Raw genomic sequence first — 18,443 nt, 5'->3', positions numbered from 1 at the left:
GAGTTAGTGAGGTAGGTCGTTGTGGTGATTGGGGGGGGGGGGGGGAAGTCATTCCTTCAGAGTAGGCTGTGATTGGGACAAAGGATTTCTTTTGTATTAGACAAATGATGATTTCTTTTTTTCAACTGAAGTGCATTGTGTTTTGTTCAAAGAAAGGCACTTTTTGAATATTTAGGTTTTGCGCTTTTCAATTCTAATATGTTCACATCCTCACCTGGCTTGTCTATCATGAAGTATAAGTGAGAAGGAACGTAACAACTGTTTACAGCAATCCCTTTAAGAGCTGAAAAGCGAAGCTCTATACTCGATACATGGCTTGCATCACGCTTGCTTCACAGCCTCTGTCATATTCTGATCTCTGGGCTGCACCAAGGCTTACGTGATGGACTGGGTCTTGTGTGGCCTCACTGCACCAAAGCAGCTGTGTCTGTACGGGTGCAGCCTCCTGCAGTGAAGGTGGTGAAGCAGCTGGAGTTGCAGCAGGCATGGTAAGTAGGAAATGCAAAAAGTCGGCAAACGTTGCAGCAGGGTTCTTTTTGTTGAAGCCTGGTCATAGATAACATTTTTCATTTACAAGCAAACCTTTAAATACAATGCGGAGCTCTTTACGATGACACTTCTGCTGACATCAGACCCCAGCGTGCTGAATCTGCCTTCGGACAGTGTTAGCTCAGTTAAGCAGACTCGGAGGGAAATGCTGTAATTGTGCATTTCTTTACTGCCCATAGAAACAACACGTTTATATGTGTAACGTGGCATGAACCAGGGCGACACCGATGCAGGTTGCTTTGTTATTGACTTACAGTAGAGCTGCTGCTTCAAGGTGAGCAGAATCAGGATCTCTAAGGAGACCATATAAAAAGCTTTTACCGAATGCAGTGTAAGTCTCAGCAAATTCTAAACTGCCATCGCTAGTCTTTTGAGTCTCCTTCTGTTGCCTGGAAATGCCTTCGGCACCGAGGCATTTCCAACAGGCAGATTATGTGGGTGCAGCATGTGGAGAGCACAGGTCAGGTTTTCAAACCGAAATGAGATTGCGCGGTCTCTATTTCACAGGCTGGTGACTGTAGACACTGTAAAACAATGTGAGGTATCCTGCAGTTCTTGCTCTTTGCAGTTGGGTGGAACTTTATCTTGGTGGTTTGTCTGCTTTCTATTGATTCCTACGGTTTGAATGGAATTTCAGTAGTCATCATTTTCAGGTTTATACAGTAGCTGCTATCGCAGCCTGGCAGGAGTGAGTTTATAAATTAAATTCTGATGGGAAAAACCTTCTTTCAGAAGGAATGTTATGGGCAATTCACCTGCCTAACAAAAGCAAGGTAATTAGAGTGTAAGGCCTCTTAACCATTGCGGGTGTCTTCAGTCAGGTGCTTGCGAGTTCTGTATCGTATTTGTTGCAAGCAAACCTAAAGAAAACGTACTGTGGAACCAGCAGCTGTAGCCTTTGTTTTTCTGGCTGGTATTGGAATATTGCTCTTTTAAAGTAGCCTGAATTTAATGCGACTGGATTATTTAATGGTAATATACTGTGGTTTTAAATGATCACTAAGCCTAGTTTGTCCCCTCTTCCCTACTTGCCTGTGCAACCTTACTGGAAAATAAACTCTTTTGCTTCCAACACTTAACCCAAAGGGAAAGGAATCTCTCCTACCAGCATCTTTTGCTTTCAGGATTCGGTGGAACAGATGACTGCCAGGAAAACTAAGGTTACGTTTTTGGAAAATGTGCTATAAAATGTTAGTGGAAAAGATTATATACTATGATATGTCAAAGGGGACTGTCTTTGGTACAGAAGCACGCTTCCTTGTATCTCTAGACTGCATCCCTCGACTGCTTTTTGGCAGGAATGTTCGGAAAGCCCTCTTGGAGGCTTCACAGGGGAAGGCAGGCTCTTACTGGGTATGAGATAGCAAACTACTGGCAGAAAGCTGCCTGCTGGGCATCCCTGGTCGTCATCATGGTTTCTGTCGCTTTTGGTGTCTGTGGCCTCGTGTCCATCCTCAGACAGAGGAGGGACCATAGGCATTTCATAACAATTTTTCTCAAATGAGTGCAAGTACTGTTGCATGTATCCCATTTTATATCCTCCCCTCTCTGACCTCTTTGCTTACTTCTTTCTGTGTCTGTCATTCAGTGTTGACAGCTAATTCTAAATTTTCACTTGTGCAGTGGCTCTCATGTTCTCCCTGCTGGCACTATGGTCCACAGACAATAGAGAAGTAATTATTATAAAAATATTATTAAAATCAGTTACTTTAAAAAATAAATGGGAAAACATGTCTAGAGGATCTTCTAATCTGGCTTTTCCTGTTGCGTTTATATTTGCCATTTAGTAAGTAGGTCAGCCTTCTGGAAATCAAGTTGCGGTGTGCTTTGCGCTGGTCTGTCCTGCAGGAAGCTTGTGACAGATCGTCGAGAATGGCTTACGACAGCCGAGTGCATCACAGCAATCTGCAGCAGAGATGATTTTTGATGATTGGCATGATCGCATCTAATGACTTTTTGGTATCACGTGGTGTTTTAGCAGCCTGTAACACAACATTATTTCTGGCTAGATGCTGAAAGGGTTGTGATTCCTCTAATAAACTTCATGTCATTGTGACTAGAAATGCCTTGCTGCATCTCTTGTACACCTGACTCATATTTTTATTATTTTACCCACACAAGCAGCAATAAAAACTTAGAAGAAAGATTTAGGAGTGAAATGGTCGAGCTCTTCATATAGCCATTACAAGGATTCAGTAACAGATTGAGCTGTCTCTTTCCATTGTCTGCTTCAATTTGTCTTGTAATAATAGACTCGTATCAATTACGATGTAAACTTGCAAGCTGTATTTCTTTCTCTTTCCTTAAGTTGTTTGGAAGTTGAGATTCCCATTTCTCTTGAGCCCAGTGAAAGGGAGGGAAGACTTCTAAGAAAAAAGAGAAATGGTAAAATCTGGTGCCAAGAATAAAATCTGCTGCAGTGCTGGTTGCATTGTTATTCACCAGTTGTCCTGGTAATCTTGTTCAAGGCCTGCTAGCCACCTGAGCTGGGCTTGGAAGTAAATGAATTTCATTTAGCTTGTTTAGTTCAGCCCTGGGACTTGTACTTGGACATGCAGCTAGTGAAAGCATTCCAAATTCTACAAATAAAGGTAACTTTATTTACTCTTTGTGTACATAAAGTTGCTCAATGCAAAATGCGGGGTTAGTTTTGACTCTTAAACATTTTGTCATCAAACATCAAGTTATCACTGGTTTTACCAAGTGCCTCCTGCTGGTTTTAATACTTAAAGTAAAAGCCAGAGTGAAAACTGAACAGGCTTTATAACTTCATGACTGAAATAAACCCCAGCATTAGAAAGGTCTTGCAAGAGGCTACTGTAATTGGGGAAGAGTAAATACAGACTTTTTTTGTGTGTTTTCAAAAGATGTTTAAAAGTAGGTGAGGAATGACCAGGGCAGACTTGTTGGGAGAGTCATCTTACAATGACATGATGTCTTGGCTTAATCAATCGTTTGAAGAAAGCTGAACACAATATTCCAGTGTTTAACAGATTAAGTGTCAATATATTTAAATTTTACACTGCAATGCTTGCTGTAATGCAGGTGGAATTTTAAATTCTTTTACACAGGCTGATGCAGATGACTAAAGATTGTGTGCTTGGGAAGCATTTACCACATCTTGAGAGGCAGTGTGGTCTACTGAATACAGGACTCGTCTGATACTTGAGATAAGAGCTTTGTTTTTCACCTGCCACTGACCTTGGATACGAGTTCAATAACTTCTAGCAAATTATACCACTATGCCTCAATTTCTTTGTATATGAAATGTTGATAATGATAGCTCATTCCTTTACAAAGTGCTCTGAGACCCAAGTAATTAAGCATAAGATAATAGCATTGGAATGTGTGTGTATAAAGGCAAAATGCACACTAGATGGGTAGCTAAAATTAAATGCTTATGAGATAGATATTCATCAGTTCATTGACTCGTTGTCAATCTCTTCCTTAACTCTGGTCACACATTATTAAAATATTGTACTATATAAAGATTCTAGTAAACAAAAATGTCAGCATCTTCTAGTCCAGGTAAATGAGAGTTACACTACAGAACTACTTAAAACAAAGATGGACTTTTGGTTTTGGTGTGGTATGTGTGGGGTTTTTGTTTTTTTTTTTTTTTAACCCATCTATTAAAATGGGATGAAGTTTGATGGATCTTCTTGCAACCAAAAATAATCTCATTCGCTGTGGAAAAGAATTTACTTCCATTTTCCTCTAGGAATTATTTCTTCCTGCGAAGAGTTACTTGATAAAACTTCTGATGAATGGCCTGTCTGCCATTCTGATCTTTTGGAGAGATGCATATTTTCTCCTTGGAGACTGAAGACCTGGACAAGCCTTACAGGGCCGTTTATATCTATGAAACAGTGCTACAAATTTTCATTCTTCGTAGGTCCCTTCAAAGAGCAAATGGCAAGCTTAAAACTTGTGGAGCTGTTACCCATAGAGATGTCTTTAGTGTTCATGGATCTTTGCTTCCTAGTGGAACTAGATAGCGTTTGAGTATTTCTGAGGATAGATTAATTCTTAACATGCTTACACAGTGCTGCTGATAGCAAGGCCCTCACTGTTGTTGGTGGTTCTGGTATTTCGTTTTCATATTTTGGCTGTGAGTGCCTCCCATGTGGTTTTACCAAAGACAGAATTTTTAACATGAAAATGTGTAAACTAGAAGAAAATATGTGATAATTGTGCATTAGCCCGTAGAGCGAGTAGAAGAGGATGGCACAAAGCTAATTTATATTCAGATTGCTCTAGTTTAGGCACATAGTTTCTTTAAGATTATCAGGGTTTTTTTCTGTCTTGGCATGGTCACTCTCCTGCTCCAAATGACTGTCTCACTAGTGAAGTGCTGGTGAGCCAGATCTGGCAAGGGAAGCACAGACATTAGGCAGCTCAGGATGGAAAGGTACCTGTCCTCTGGCAGAAGGAAACCATGGGTTCATCCTCTACTCCTAGTAGGACTTGGTCTCTTGTTCTTCCTCTGCTCCTAATCAACTTCTAGGAAAAATGATCCATCTGCTCTACTCTTCTGTTCCTGCGATTAAGAAGCTCTGGCTGACAGCAAATACTTTTGGTCCTTTATATGGCAGTAAAGGAGCAGGGGTGACCTCTGAGCTCTTGACAGCTTGAGAGCATCCTCTTGGCTTGGTATGTGCTGAAGCGCTTCAAAGTTGTGCAATCACTTTTGCCTGCCTTAGTGGCTGTGGTAATGAGTCTTTTTTTAGCACTGGTCAAAGTAATAACAGTGCTGTTGTACTAGAATAGCCCAAACTCCTCCAAGTAGTGAAATTTGAAAATGTGAGTGTGTGTTAAACAACAAACACAGCTAACAAGGTGTGTTGACATGTTTAATCTCATCAGAAGTTAAAATTAGGCTGTGGCCCTTCCTTTCTGTTTGTCATGTGTGAACCACACAGGAGGGATGAGCAGCACAAGGTAGTTTCATAGGATGGTGCTTTACCATCTTTCCTTCCTATATGGCAGGGTTGTGGCCAGCAACTAATGTGGGATGTTGTGTTAAGGAAGTAGTCACTGCTGACGCCTCACCCAGTTCTAAAGCAAATTGTTTTAATTCAATGAAATAACAAGCAGTGTAGGTTTTAAACAACACTAATACAAATTGATCGTATTACAAAGGTAGAAACCCTTGATCTAGATGAAGTGATCTGAGAATTCAGTGAGTTTATCTCTTTGCTGTAATTCTTTCCAACACTGAATATTTCACAGTTCCTTTAAAACTGTTTCAAAGACTGTTTCAGGTGATTTTTATTCAGTGTTAAGTGTTCTACTGCCCAATATGCATTTGAAAAATCCCCTTTATTTAACTTATTTTAGATGTTTTTGGATTTAAAGTCCTACTTCAGTTGGCTGAACAACTCTGCCCTTGCTAAAACTGCTAGATGCATCTCTGTAGGGCATAGGAAGTTGTACGCTCCATTCATGTAGAGTGGTCCTGTAGGCAAGAAAGCCAACCCGAAAGGAGATCTACAAATCTGCTCAGTCTAAAATAAGGATGACCTTTTCAAATTTCCCCTCTCGTTAACTAAAAATCAGCATTTTATTTTGTATGAATATACTGCTGTTATTACTGTGTTACTCTTGTTAGTTGGCATCTCTTCACCTTCCTTGATACTGTCTGTAGCACACTGGCATCAGGTGAGTTGGTACCAAATGCAGCCTTTGTATTTCTTGGTGTAATCTTCAGTATATCGTCAGTCTCTGTCAGCTTGGACTTCTCAGGGCTAAATATGTGTCCTGCTGTCACCGCTGTGATCATTCTGGTGCTTCTTGTGCAGTCTGCTTCTTGGTGGCCTTGGAAGCTGCTGTCACGGCACCACCTCTTTCTGCCTTGGGTGGGGGTTGTGAAGCCTCAAAGATCTACAAATCCAGTTTTGGCCCTTCTAGAAGCAATAGAAAAGCTTGACAGCGTGTAAAGCTTTCTTGATGGCACAGAAGTCCAGGGAGTCTATAAGCACAGAGGCAAATGAGGTTCAGGTCAAAAAGTAGACAGGAAGGTGTGAATGCTGAAAGTATGCTGTCCTTGCGCTTCAAAAACCATTTCAGATCTCGTATTCATTCAAAACCGTGGCTTGTGTAATTCTTCCAAAGACAGTACTCTCATGGTTTGGAAGAATATTAGGGCAGGAATCAACTTGAAATAGTGGGATGGGGATATTCCACTCTATCAAATTAGCTTGAGAGCTCTCAATAGAGGAACAACAGAGAAGCTTAGGCACAAAGACAGCTCTTCCCTTGGACTGTTGTAACTTGGTCATTCTTAGTAATGACCAACACTAACTTGGTCATTCTTAGTAATCGGGAAGTAGCGCTAGACACATACCATTTATTTAAGCAAGTACTTTAGTATGCTTTGTTTCTTGCACTTGGAAGTGGTGGATGATTTTTGTTTGGCTTTTTTTTTTACTGCATGATTTTAATTCATGCTTTGTCAGGAGCAAATTTGGATAAAAATTGAGTTTATAAAGGATTTCATATAAACCAAATGCTTTAGGCAATTTATGTGGTTAATCAAAAGAATTTGCAAGAGAAAAAATGCCAACAGGCCTTTGGTGTTTAAAATTAGTATATTAATCAGAGCAGTTATTTATAGTTGGTGAACTGAATTGATTGGGTTTTTTCCTGTGGTGTCCTATGCTACTGAAAACGAATCAATCTCATCCTGCCTTACATGTATGAAAAAAGGGAAAACGCTGTTGTCTTGCTCTTTCAGTCCATAGTTAGTTTATAAACTTTAATGAAATTTTAGCCATGGTAAAGTCTTCTGATGTAAGCTTTTAGCAGATTTGGGTCTCCCTGGATAGTTGGAGACCCTCAGTGATCTAATAGCCTTGAAAATCTGAGAAACAAATATGTGCTGGTTGATTCCTGTTGTCACCTGTTCCCCCCACGTTAGATTTTTAAATGTTTTAAAAGAGGAGAGAAAAAAATACTATTTTAAGTAATTAAAAAAAACCCCACAAACCAAACCAAACAACCACACAACAAACTGTTTCTCATGTACAGTGACAACCCCTACGTGAAGGTCTATCAAAAGTCATCTGCTGTCCCTGCACACTGCCTGCTGGGCTTGGCCTCATGGCAATATACCTTTCTCTAATCTGTCTCCTGTATTCTGTGCTTTGATGGCAACTGATAGGTATCCTGACACTTGAAACAGACTGTGGTTTGAATAATAAATTATAGACTTATATAGTCACAAATTAATACAGATGTAACATTAGACCTAAATATAAAATGTCACAGAGCTGAAGCTGGTTAGAAACCCGTGAGAAAGAGGAGCTGAATGTTCTTCTATGCAGAGATTTGCAAAAGACAAATGCAGTGCACAAAACACTGCAGAAGTGCCAAGCTATCTATAATCTCCCAAGAAAAAAGTTATGGTTAAGATAAAATGACATTATCTGTCCTGATGATGGATAACGTTGATTCAGAGATTAATTCTGGTTGCAAGCAAGATCCTATGCAGGATTCAAAAAACCCGAAAGCATGGCTTCCTCCAACACTTCTATTCTTCCCCCCTGCATTCGCTTCTGTCTTGACACACACCTTGTCTTTGCCACGGTTGTCTATAGGAACACCTTTCAGCATTGGTAAGATATGAACCTCCACAGATAAAAAGCCCTTTAAAGTAGCCACTAAAAGGCTAGGAGGAATAAAAGCTTTGTCATTTTAAAATGGGAATCGTAAAACGCCGATTGAAAAATCATGACTGGCTCTCACCTAGGTATGACAGGATATAATAATCAGCCCATCTTGCTGATATGCTCTTGAGTGCCTGGGCTTCACAGCCATTAGTACAAAGCGACAGGTAGACAGACAGCAGTAGTGAAACAGCAAATAAATATGTCAAAAGTAAATGAACCTAAGAATAACCACTTGAGAGCAAATTCACCCTTATCGTCTTTGGTACAAAAGGCTGTATTTGCTGCAAAAAGTAAAAAAATAATGGAAGATAACTTGCTTTCTAGCCGCTAGCATTTATTTGATGGTGGTTCAGGAAATGTGGGAGCAAACCATCGCAAAGCTGAACGTTGTGCAGAGATGCTTGCAGGTACATTTATTTCCCACCCCCCATCAAAAGGGGCGTGAGCAGACCTGGAGTCTCTGGAAACATCTGGATTCTATTTCATGACTCCTGCTGGTCTCTGCATGACTGTGGGCAAACTTATTTGGGTATCCAGCCTGCCCGCTTCAGTGCAGTGCAGAGGTGTCTGAGCTAATCGCAGTCAATTAGGCCAGGTAATGCAGGTGAGTTTAAATAGCCCATGGTATGATGGCTTGCCTTTTGCTCACAGCCTGTTCGTGCAGTTTTTGTCTAGCCCTGTATGCAACCCCTATATTAAAAAAGCATCTAGATAACCTAGGGTTTTAACTGTGATTTGGCAGAATATCCAGCAGGTCGGGTTTTTTTTAATCTTTATTGTTGTATTTTGGGAGGTTTGCAGAGTGAATATGGAGATGGTTGCTATGCATCTCATTCTCCTCTTGACAGAAAGCTTTCCCCTCTCTTTAACCTTCGTGTGCTTGCAGTCAGAGGTCGGGCACTTTGTCTTCTGCTGGGCTTTCTCACCCGCCCGCAGAAGCAATTGGACTGTTGCGTGTTTCCAAAGAGGTACAAATAATAGGAGAACTCTTCACAAAGAAAGCTCAGTTGACAGTTGCTTTCTACTTGCTAGGCTAATGCCACTGATGTCGTTGCTGACTGCTTTTACTCCCATTAAATGCTTTTGAGGCATTGTCATCGCAATATTTCTCATAAAAGAGTGGAAACGGAGCCTTTTTGAGCAGCACTTCAAGGAGCATGACTGAGAAAGTCAAACTCGGGTAGCTAATTATTGTTGCTGACCTAAAGACTTTGACACATGGATTGCAAACAGGTTTTGACTGGAAAAGAAAGAAGTTTACCTCTAGAAGTGTGCAGATGCAGCTACTCAGTCAGGACTGCATCTCTAAGTCTGATTTAAGGCATGGATATTTAAGAAATGATCTTGGCATTAAAGGTAGGCCTGTGGTTCCATTCCTGATTCCTTTCCAGCCTTTGCCTGCAATTCTGTCAGGCTGGATCTTGATAGTTGCTTTCTTCTGGTGGCTGTGTTTTAACGTTTAAGAGCAGATCTGTTTTAATGTGTATCCTGTCATACCTCCTTTCTACAGGAAACTCCTTCCATCCTGTACCCTGGGGGTCCTCTCAGCGTTTTTAAGGAAACAGTGATTTGTTGTTAGCCATCATCCACCTAGAAATTTGTTTTCTCAGGTGTAATGACTGCAACAGAATTCTTCTATATAAATACTATTTTACAGTCATTTAACAGCATTCTTCAGTGCTGATGTTTATTTCATCTAAAAGGGGCAAGAGAGTTAATTACATTGTCTAGAAATGGAGACAGAATCTTGCCAGCAACCACAAGGCGTTATTGCTCACTTCGATATAGCTGAACTCACAGTAGTGGCAGCTGGATTTAATTATAAGTTTGCAACCCTGTGGTTTCAGCAGCAGCTGCTGAAGAATGGATAATGCAAGTAGCCTTCGAAGCCATTCACATTAGAGATAAAACCTTGTCATTCATGAAGACAGCTGACTGAACAAGTATTAAAATGAACAAAGATTTCCCTGGGGAGGTTGCAGTATGAGGTTTGTTTTTTGTCTGTCTGGCTCTTGCTCAAATATGTCAGGCATGCGGTATCTTATTCTACGTTTCCACCCCAAAATATGCGACTGTTCACAAATAAAAGTCCTAGGGTATCTAACTGCCGACCATATCGAACAGCAATGCATGTGCACGTGTGTCTTGCGTTATGAGTGACTTCTGTAGTGCTAAGCATTGGTTGTGTGATATAACACGTGGCTAAACAAGTTAGCAAGGAAACAATACTTAGTGGATTTTGTTGTATTTCTGTAGTAGTCTCACAAAGCAAGTGTTATCCCTGCCTGAAAGGTGAGGAGGGAGAGGGGAGAAGGCTAAACATTTGCTAAAGGCATTTTAAAGCTTCGCTTCATTTGTGATTTTATTAAATGGTATGTCAGTAGTAAACTACCAGGACTGACATGCTATGGAATAATGCGTGGCTATTTAAATTATATTTTCCATTTTTTTTGGTTGAGATTTTTCAGTTTTTATAGAATGGAAAATTTCAAATTCTCAAGTGAAAAACTAAAACTAGAAGCTACAAGCTCCACAGGCAACTTCAAATGTTTTCCAAATCAGGTTAGAACAAGAGCTAAGTCTACATGACGCGGAAATTCTAAATTTGATACAGATCATACACCTAGTTTCAAACTTGGCTGGATTGGTGCCATTCGGTATGACATACTTTTTACACCTGAAAAAGTGTTTGCTGCTATGACTATTTTTTTTTTCTCCAGGAAGGCAAATCTGCATCTTCTGTGTCATTACATTACTTGCATGCCAGTATATCTTCAGGGGAAGACATTATAAAGCAAATCTGCACTATTTTGTGTATGTATACAGACCCCGTGGTGCCATTGGTAATGCAAGGATTTGCCCTAGCAGCTGTTTGAAAAATTTCCTTTCTAATGCTCTTGTATCATTGCTAAGTTGCCACCTTACTCCCAGCAGATTTAGTAGGTAATGTGGACGTGTAAACTAAACTTGTTTTATTAACCTCGAAAGTTGCGGTATAAGCTTAAGGTTAGAATTACTTGTGGGTAATTATCGGTCTAGAAGTTAACTGTAGAACTGCAAATGTCAGGACTTTATTTTATACAAATGTCAAGTCATTAATTGGGCGAAGCAAGTTTAACTACTCCTGCTTAAATTTCTCCTGCTCAGAAAGTCTTTCTAGCACTTCCAGAATGATTGTAACTGTTCAGTACAAACCCCAACAATTATAGGCTTGAACTGTGGAGCAGGTTTTCAACTCTGCTCAGATCAGACATTCCCTGCTCTCATTTTCCAGTATCGTTGGTCACAGTAGCTTCCTAAAATGACTTCCTATTCTCTCAAATTTTGAGGTGAGTAATGGTCTGGAGTACTGGAAATCCTTTTCTGTTTTCTCTACCATGTGACTTGCTGTTCTCTGAAAATAAGCCCTGTTTAAGGTATGTTTTGTTGGGCACATAAAAACCAATGAAAGTTAGTCAAATTCCAGACCTGAGTGTTTCAAAGCAGTGTCTCACATGGCATTTAGAATAGAATCATGGAATGTTTCATGTTGGAAGGGACCCCTAGAAGTCACCCAGCCCAACCCCCCTGCAGGAGCAGGGACACCTTTAACCAGATCAGGTTGCTCACAGCCCCATCCAACCTGGCCTGGAATGTTCCCAGGGATGGGGCCTCCACCCCCTCTCTGGGCAACCCCTGCCAGGGTTTCACCACCCTCACTGTAAAGAATTCTTCCTTACATCTAGCCTAAATCTCTACCCTGTTTTAGTTTAAAGCCATTCCACCTTATCCTGTCACAGCTGGCCCTGCTAAAAATCTTGTCCCCACCTTTCTTATGGGCCCCCTTGAAGCCCTGACCGGCCGCACTCAGCTCTGCCCGCAGCCTTCTCTTCTCCAGGCTGAACACCCCCAACTCTCCCAGCCTGGCCTCATAGAAGATGGGCTCCAGCCCTCGGATCACTTCCATGCCTGTTCTTACGTGCCCCCCTTTTTCCCCCCCCAATAACGAATTACACTGTTTAAAGAAAGTGCAGCTGTTATTTCTCTAGGCAGATTATTTGTCATTTCTTCTTTATTACTTCTCCTGTGGAGGAAGAGGCAGGTGCGGATGAGATGGTCTCTGGAGGTGCTAGCCCTGCGATTCTTTGAAATTCTTTCATTTCTACTGTGTGTCTTGGTCATTCTTCCTTCTTTTCCTTGCTCGTTTTTCTCCCATGCACGCTACTTTACAAGCCTGAGGTTGTGACTTAAACTTTAGATCCAGTTTCTTCAAAATTGCTTTTTGCTCCTTCAGGTACTTCCTAATAACCCCTTTTAAGTACAACCAGAGTTGAAAAGGCCAAATTTATTTGTGGCCACCTGGAATAAAAGTGGCTAATCTTATTTTTAAGATGTTTGAGAGATTCAGATGGAAAGGTACCTTGTAAGGTACTGAAGTGAGGGAAATCATGGTGTCTGTGCTATCCTTTTAAAGAAAGCTTATTTCTAACTGTTTCCTTTTTTTGTAAGATCTAATTGCTTTTGGTTCACCAAGAATTCACGGGCAATTGCTTTTCTCACTATTGCCCATACTGCAAGTACAGCTTTTGTGTTCAGGGTTGCTGACCTGAATCTGTTTTCTCTCCCTGTTATCTCATTCTGTTTTGGAGCTCAGAAAAGCCAACAGGAGTTAGGGGAGGCAGTACCGATCTGTCAGATGGTAGATATGTCTCATGGTTTACTTCAAGTGTGAATACCAGAAATCCTGTTAGTATATAACATAAAGGCTAACGGGTGTGTGTGTGGGGGGGGGGAAATAGCCCATTTCAGTTGAGATTTTTTTGAGCTAGTCTTTCACTTGTCCATCCATCTCTTCTTCCTACACCCTTGCCCCAACCTGAACTGTACCTGCAGGTACAAGTGTGGCTTTTTCCTTTTTCTTTTTTCTCCCTCCCTGCCACCCTGCCCTTACTATGGCCTCTAGATCCCAGTGTTGCAGCTATGCTGTAAATAATGTAGAAACTGTAAATGTAACTTAGTTGGGGTGGGGGGAAAAAGCCAAACTCACTATGCTGTTAAACCTCTGGAATACTTATTTTTTATTTTGGATCTTTGTACTCTGTGGAACATAGTCTTGGAAGAGTGTGTAACGCTTGCTTAACCGAATAGCCTTGTCTGCTCATTGTGGTACTGGTACAAATAGGTTTATCTAAGTGATGGTTTCCAAGCTGGAGTCTGCAGTGTATCACTTCTTTGTGCCAAGATCCAGAAGTTGAGACTTCAATTAAATCCTCTTTTCCCTGATTTCTCTGCTTTGTTGTTAAATATGAACTGGCGATGTGTTCTGGGAGCTCTGATTTAGAATCTGCTTTCATTGGCTTGAAGGTGGTACTATACAAATGTATTTGGGAACTGGATTCTGAATTATTTTTGACCTTAGCATAGTAAAGCAACAATTTCCACTTGTAATAATCTTCCTGTAATTTTATATGGCGTGTGAAGCAATGGGAAGGAGAATATGCTAACGGAATAGATAACAGATAGATGTTCATCAGAGGGCAAATTTAATAACTGAAATAAGTGAATGTATTAACAATGCTTGCTAAATTCTTTGCATGGAGGGCAAATTCACGTGTAGCATGACTGTACAATTATCCACTGATTGCAGTGGAGTTGTACTTCACTTCTCTAGAGAATTTAGCCACAATTTGTATCGTGTTCCACCTCTGTTCCAGCCAAGTAAATTTGAGACTGAAGAAAATTGTACAACACGGGGAAAAACAGAGAAAGAGAAACTGTAGGTGTAGCTCTAAGTGTTGCTCTCGTCGTCATCATCTTTGTATTTCAGATAGCTTTGTATGACGATCCATTTATCATGGCAGTTGTTCATTATTCTGCCAGCCACTTGGCATTATAATTTATTCTGACAAGTGAATAATAAAGCTGAGAGTTTTAGAGCTGATGAACTACTGTATATGTGAATAAATACTTCAGGATTTTTGGGTTGTGCAACTAATTCAGTTTCACTGAAAACATTTTCTTTTGGTTTCATCTAATTCTGTAAGAAAATGGGATGGCAAATAAAACAATTCACCAACAACCAAAATGCCATCAATCCTATCATAGACTATGGACAGCTTTTTGGTGGTGAATGATAAAGCTAACCAGCAACTTAGAAAAGTGTGTGAAGGTTAATGTAACTCACTAAAATTTCAGAGAAAAATTTAGTTACTCATCCAGAACAGTTCAAACTGAGGTTTGGTCAATACCTGACTCTTCTCTTTCTGCCAAAATTCCTGTGTATTTTAAATAAGCATTTGTAACATAACTTTTCTTAACAAACACAGCATGCATATGTCTGATTCACGGTATGCTACATGCATGCTTATGTTGTAAAAGCCTGGCTGGGCACTTTGCAGAGTTCAGCTACTGCATCCTAGGAATGAGTCCTTTCCACCTAACTTAAGGTTAAGACCTTAAAATAAGGAAGACTGTCTAAAGATAAAAGCTTGAACTACCCCAAAATACCCAGTCCCCTGTGTTTGTGAAGTTTCAGATGTACCTAAACATTTAGAGAAGAGATGCACAAATTGTAGTGCATAGGGGAGAACTCGTGGGCGAGGAGCTGTGCGAGGTTAAATGTGCTCTGACATGGCCTCAGTTAACCAGAAGCTCCTGAAACAGGGCTACTCTGTCAGTGCAAGTTTTTTCTTATTAATTGATGTATTGCTGTCATGCCCTCGTTATGAATGTTCATTAACATAAGTTTTCAAAAATGCAAATTCAATGCCAGTATCTTTTTCTTTTAATAGACATGTCAAAGTGTCAAGTGGAAAGTCTGTATAGGAACAGCACATTCAAATTTATAACCCAATGAAAATACACTGTCAGGGTAGCATTGTGCTCTGGGATTCAGAAGTTGAATGTGCTTGAAGTATGGTTTATCACAGCGAACGTTAGAGTCCAGTTACCTTGCACAAACACTTCTGGCTGACCTGCAATGCAGTTCATTCTGTCTGTACAGTTTGTTGGATATAACGCCTTGAATTCTGTTTGCCCTTTATCCTGACACAGGTACTTAGTAACTATCACCTGATTTATTTTATTGGGCTTGTTCCCTTCCAATATTAAATTTCCTGACTTAGTAGTTTTAAACAGGTCGTATTTTTTTTTTTTCCTCTGTTGGGAGGCCCATATTTCTGTCGCCGTTTCAAAGGTTTTCTGTGTGGTCGTTATTAACCTTATCCAGTGCTAACAGGAAACCTGTTAGATTTTTAACTAGTAATGGTGAAGAACTCTTGCCTCCATAACATACTCTCCTGACAAATGTGCCAGCCGCTTCCTAATGATAGCGTAATGTCTATAGGCTAAATGAGTGGAGGGCTTACACAGACTTGTACTGAGACATGGGGGCAAAGGATGGGTTATTACACTTGTCCAGAAACCATGTCAACACGGCTCATGTGTCTCACATCGTACACCTTTCTGGGGAAAAGAAAATAAATATAGCCTCATTGTGTGAGAGCAGAGTGACTGGAGGTTGCTCCGATGCTGTTGTGTTGGCATCCCAGTTGAGGGACAGAGTGGCCCTCCTTTTCCCAGCACTGTTTAGAAAGAATCCAGCACCTTTCTGAAGTCCTTTTGCTGCCAATGTGATTCAGTCTTTCATCCACTGCAACGTCTTTCCTTGCTTTGCTTCTGTGTTCAGTCTTGCAAGATGTTAGTGTAAGCTATGAGGCTCAGTGGTGGGTGGCTTTATTTGATAGTCCTTAGGACATGGGCCAGAGCGTGTTGCAATCTCCTGTGGAACATATGCCTTCTGTGTTGCATTTTATTGCACTGGAGCATGATTAAAGTCGGTACAGAAATTCTGGAGAGCACATGTGAAGCACATAGTCTCCTCCCTAAGCCAGGAAGGACTTGTTGCTGCACCAGCAACTCAAATCTGCGAAGGCTGAATGGCTTGGTGTCCTCTGGCCTGTTCCTCCCCAAGTCTTTCCTTCCACTATAAAAGATTGTCGTCATCTTGTATCCCTGTCACTCAGCACTTTGGGATTAATACATAAATGCTTCCTCAGCGGAGCTGAGAACTATATAGGCCTTACTATAGTATACTCAGGCCTTAAAGAATCAATCACCCTTGTTGAGGAAGCGATGGCTTTTGAGTGTACCCACCGACAGAACCGTAGAAATGTTTTTTCCTTTGAGTACTTGCCCTGTCTCTGCTTTTGCACAGCCTAGCAGAAGCTATTTGCATTGCACTTAGCCTCTCATACCCTATGTTTGAAGGTTCTGTGTGGCAGGTATTTAGCCATGTTTAAACTCTACATCAGGTTTATTTTATTTTTCTGGAGAAAACGAGCACTTAACCTTTCAACAAATGACGTTGTAAGAAAATTAGATGGAAACCAGTATGTTTTTGATTGTTGCAATCTGCAGCCAGCTTTTAGATTGCAAAAATAGGTCTCTGTGATCAAAAGTACCATATGCATGTATTGACACGAAGGAAAATCTGACTCAGTTGCACATCAGGCCTGTGTCAAACGGAGGCACTGAAGACGCAGCCCAAATGCAATGTGGCATGGAGAAGCTGACGGCACTTTTCTGCATGAGAACACACTTTATGCTGAGAATCCACAGCTAAAGGGTAAGGAGGATCACTAGGATGGTGATGCATTTTTGGTTTAGCTCCTGTGTTGTTTTGCACACAGGATGATGGTGGGTCATCTTAATACCATCGTGATTAGTTCTTCTAGCTCCTCTGAAAATCGGATACTGAAGCGTAGAGTGAATGCTTTGGTATTCATCGAGACACCCCACGAGCAACTTGGGGAAAGTCTACACCTGTAGAAAAAAGCATCTTCATGTGTCCAGATAGATGCAGAGCCAGTTGTGCCTGATAGGACAAAGATTTTCCTAAAAAGTTACTACTTCATCCCATTTCTCCTACCTCTGCACTCGTGGGTTGCCGTAGAAAGTCTCATGGCTGTGTGTACATAACTGAGCTGGTAACAGTCAGTCTCCCTTGGATTAGTTACTAGGGGTAAGTCTGAGGCAATTCTCCAAGTTTAAGGGCTTTTTACTGTTTTTTCCTAGCTCAGTTTCTTTCTGATTTAAAGGTTTTAATGGCTGGGACTAGTGTGTGGTATTTGCATTCCTTCATTAGGAGTAATCTAGGACAATGGGATTTTTTTTTTAAATAGCAAATTTGAAACTAGTGATGACAATTGAACATCCCCCCACAATGAACCCATTGACGGAAATCAACCCAAAATATTCTGAACCCATAAATACGGAGAAGGTCGATTAGTATTTCTTCCTTTTCCTGACTTATTACAGTCTGATGCTGCCAGATGAGCACAATAAACCATTTCGTTAGTCCTAGTCATGCGTGTCTTTCTTGCTCTTCCTTCAGTATCCTGAATCAGACTAATCCTCTCTTCTTCACTTTTTATAATACAGCTTTTAAAAGTCAAAATATAAACTGGGAGTCTTCAAAGTTTCTTATGACAGTTTCTGCTGAACAGCCTATTCTTGTTCTGGATAAATGTGAAGGTTTTGACGTGCAAAACATGCCACATTTTTCAGATTGCTTTCTTTTCTCAAATGGTGTAGTTGCACTTCTGGCCACCTCCTGGGGATAACAGCAATGGCCAGACCAGCAGTGCTCCAGAGGGGCTCAGACACTTGTCCTACCTCTCGCTGCTGCTAGAAATACCAGCAAGTAAAACTGGTATTCCTTTTACAAGTATGGAGTAATAGGGCTTTTCTGGGAGGTTGGAAAGGAACAGAGTGAGCAATTGGAAAGAGCTCCAGCTGAGCTTTCAAAACACTGTTCGAGGATACTGGCCGTCCTAGCCAGAGACTCCCAACTGTCCTCTCTGAGCATCAGGACACCCTTTCCACATCCTACCCAGCCTAGTTGTCCTCCTCGGTGCTCCGCTCAATGATGGTGTTAGCCCTTCTATAGGGCTCCTGCAACATTTCATGAAGAGGTAGCGTAAAGGTCCCTGCATCTGGGCTTGCCGGCAGGAACAAATACTACTGAAAAAGAGATGACTGATCCTACAAACTGTACTTCTGAGCACAGAGGGGCTGACATGGTTCCCTAAAAGATCCAGGTTCTTTCACGGCTCTGTCCTTGACTTGTTTGGCTTGTTTTATGTCTATGGGCAAGCAGCCCCCAGATTTTTCCTCATCTTACCCATCGATGAACTAAATGTTACAAATGCGGTTGGTTGGTTTGTTTTTTTAAATAACAGCAAA

General features: G+C 40.9%; 1 protein-coding gene across 1 annotated transcript in view; it reads left to right on the top strand.

Annotated features, from left to right (window-relative positions):
- LOC104132492 (multiple epidermal growth factor-like domains protein 6) overlaps positions 1–18,443 on the top strand; it is a 230,410-nt gene that overhangs the window by 15,129 nt on the left and 196,838 nt on the right. The window lies entirely within an intron of this gene.

This window comes from Egretta garzetta, unplaced genomic scaffold, assembly GCF_000687185.1.
Source record: "Egretta garzetta isolate BGI_Z169 unplaced genomic scaffold, ASM68718v1 scaffold638, whole genome shotgun sequence".
NCBI lineage: Eukaryota > Metazoa > Chordata > Aves > Pelecaniformes > Ardeidae > Egretta > Egretta garzetta.
This window is presented reverse-complemented; position numbering and strand designations above follow the sequence as displayed.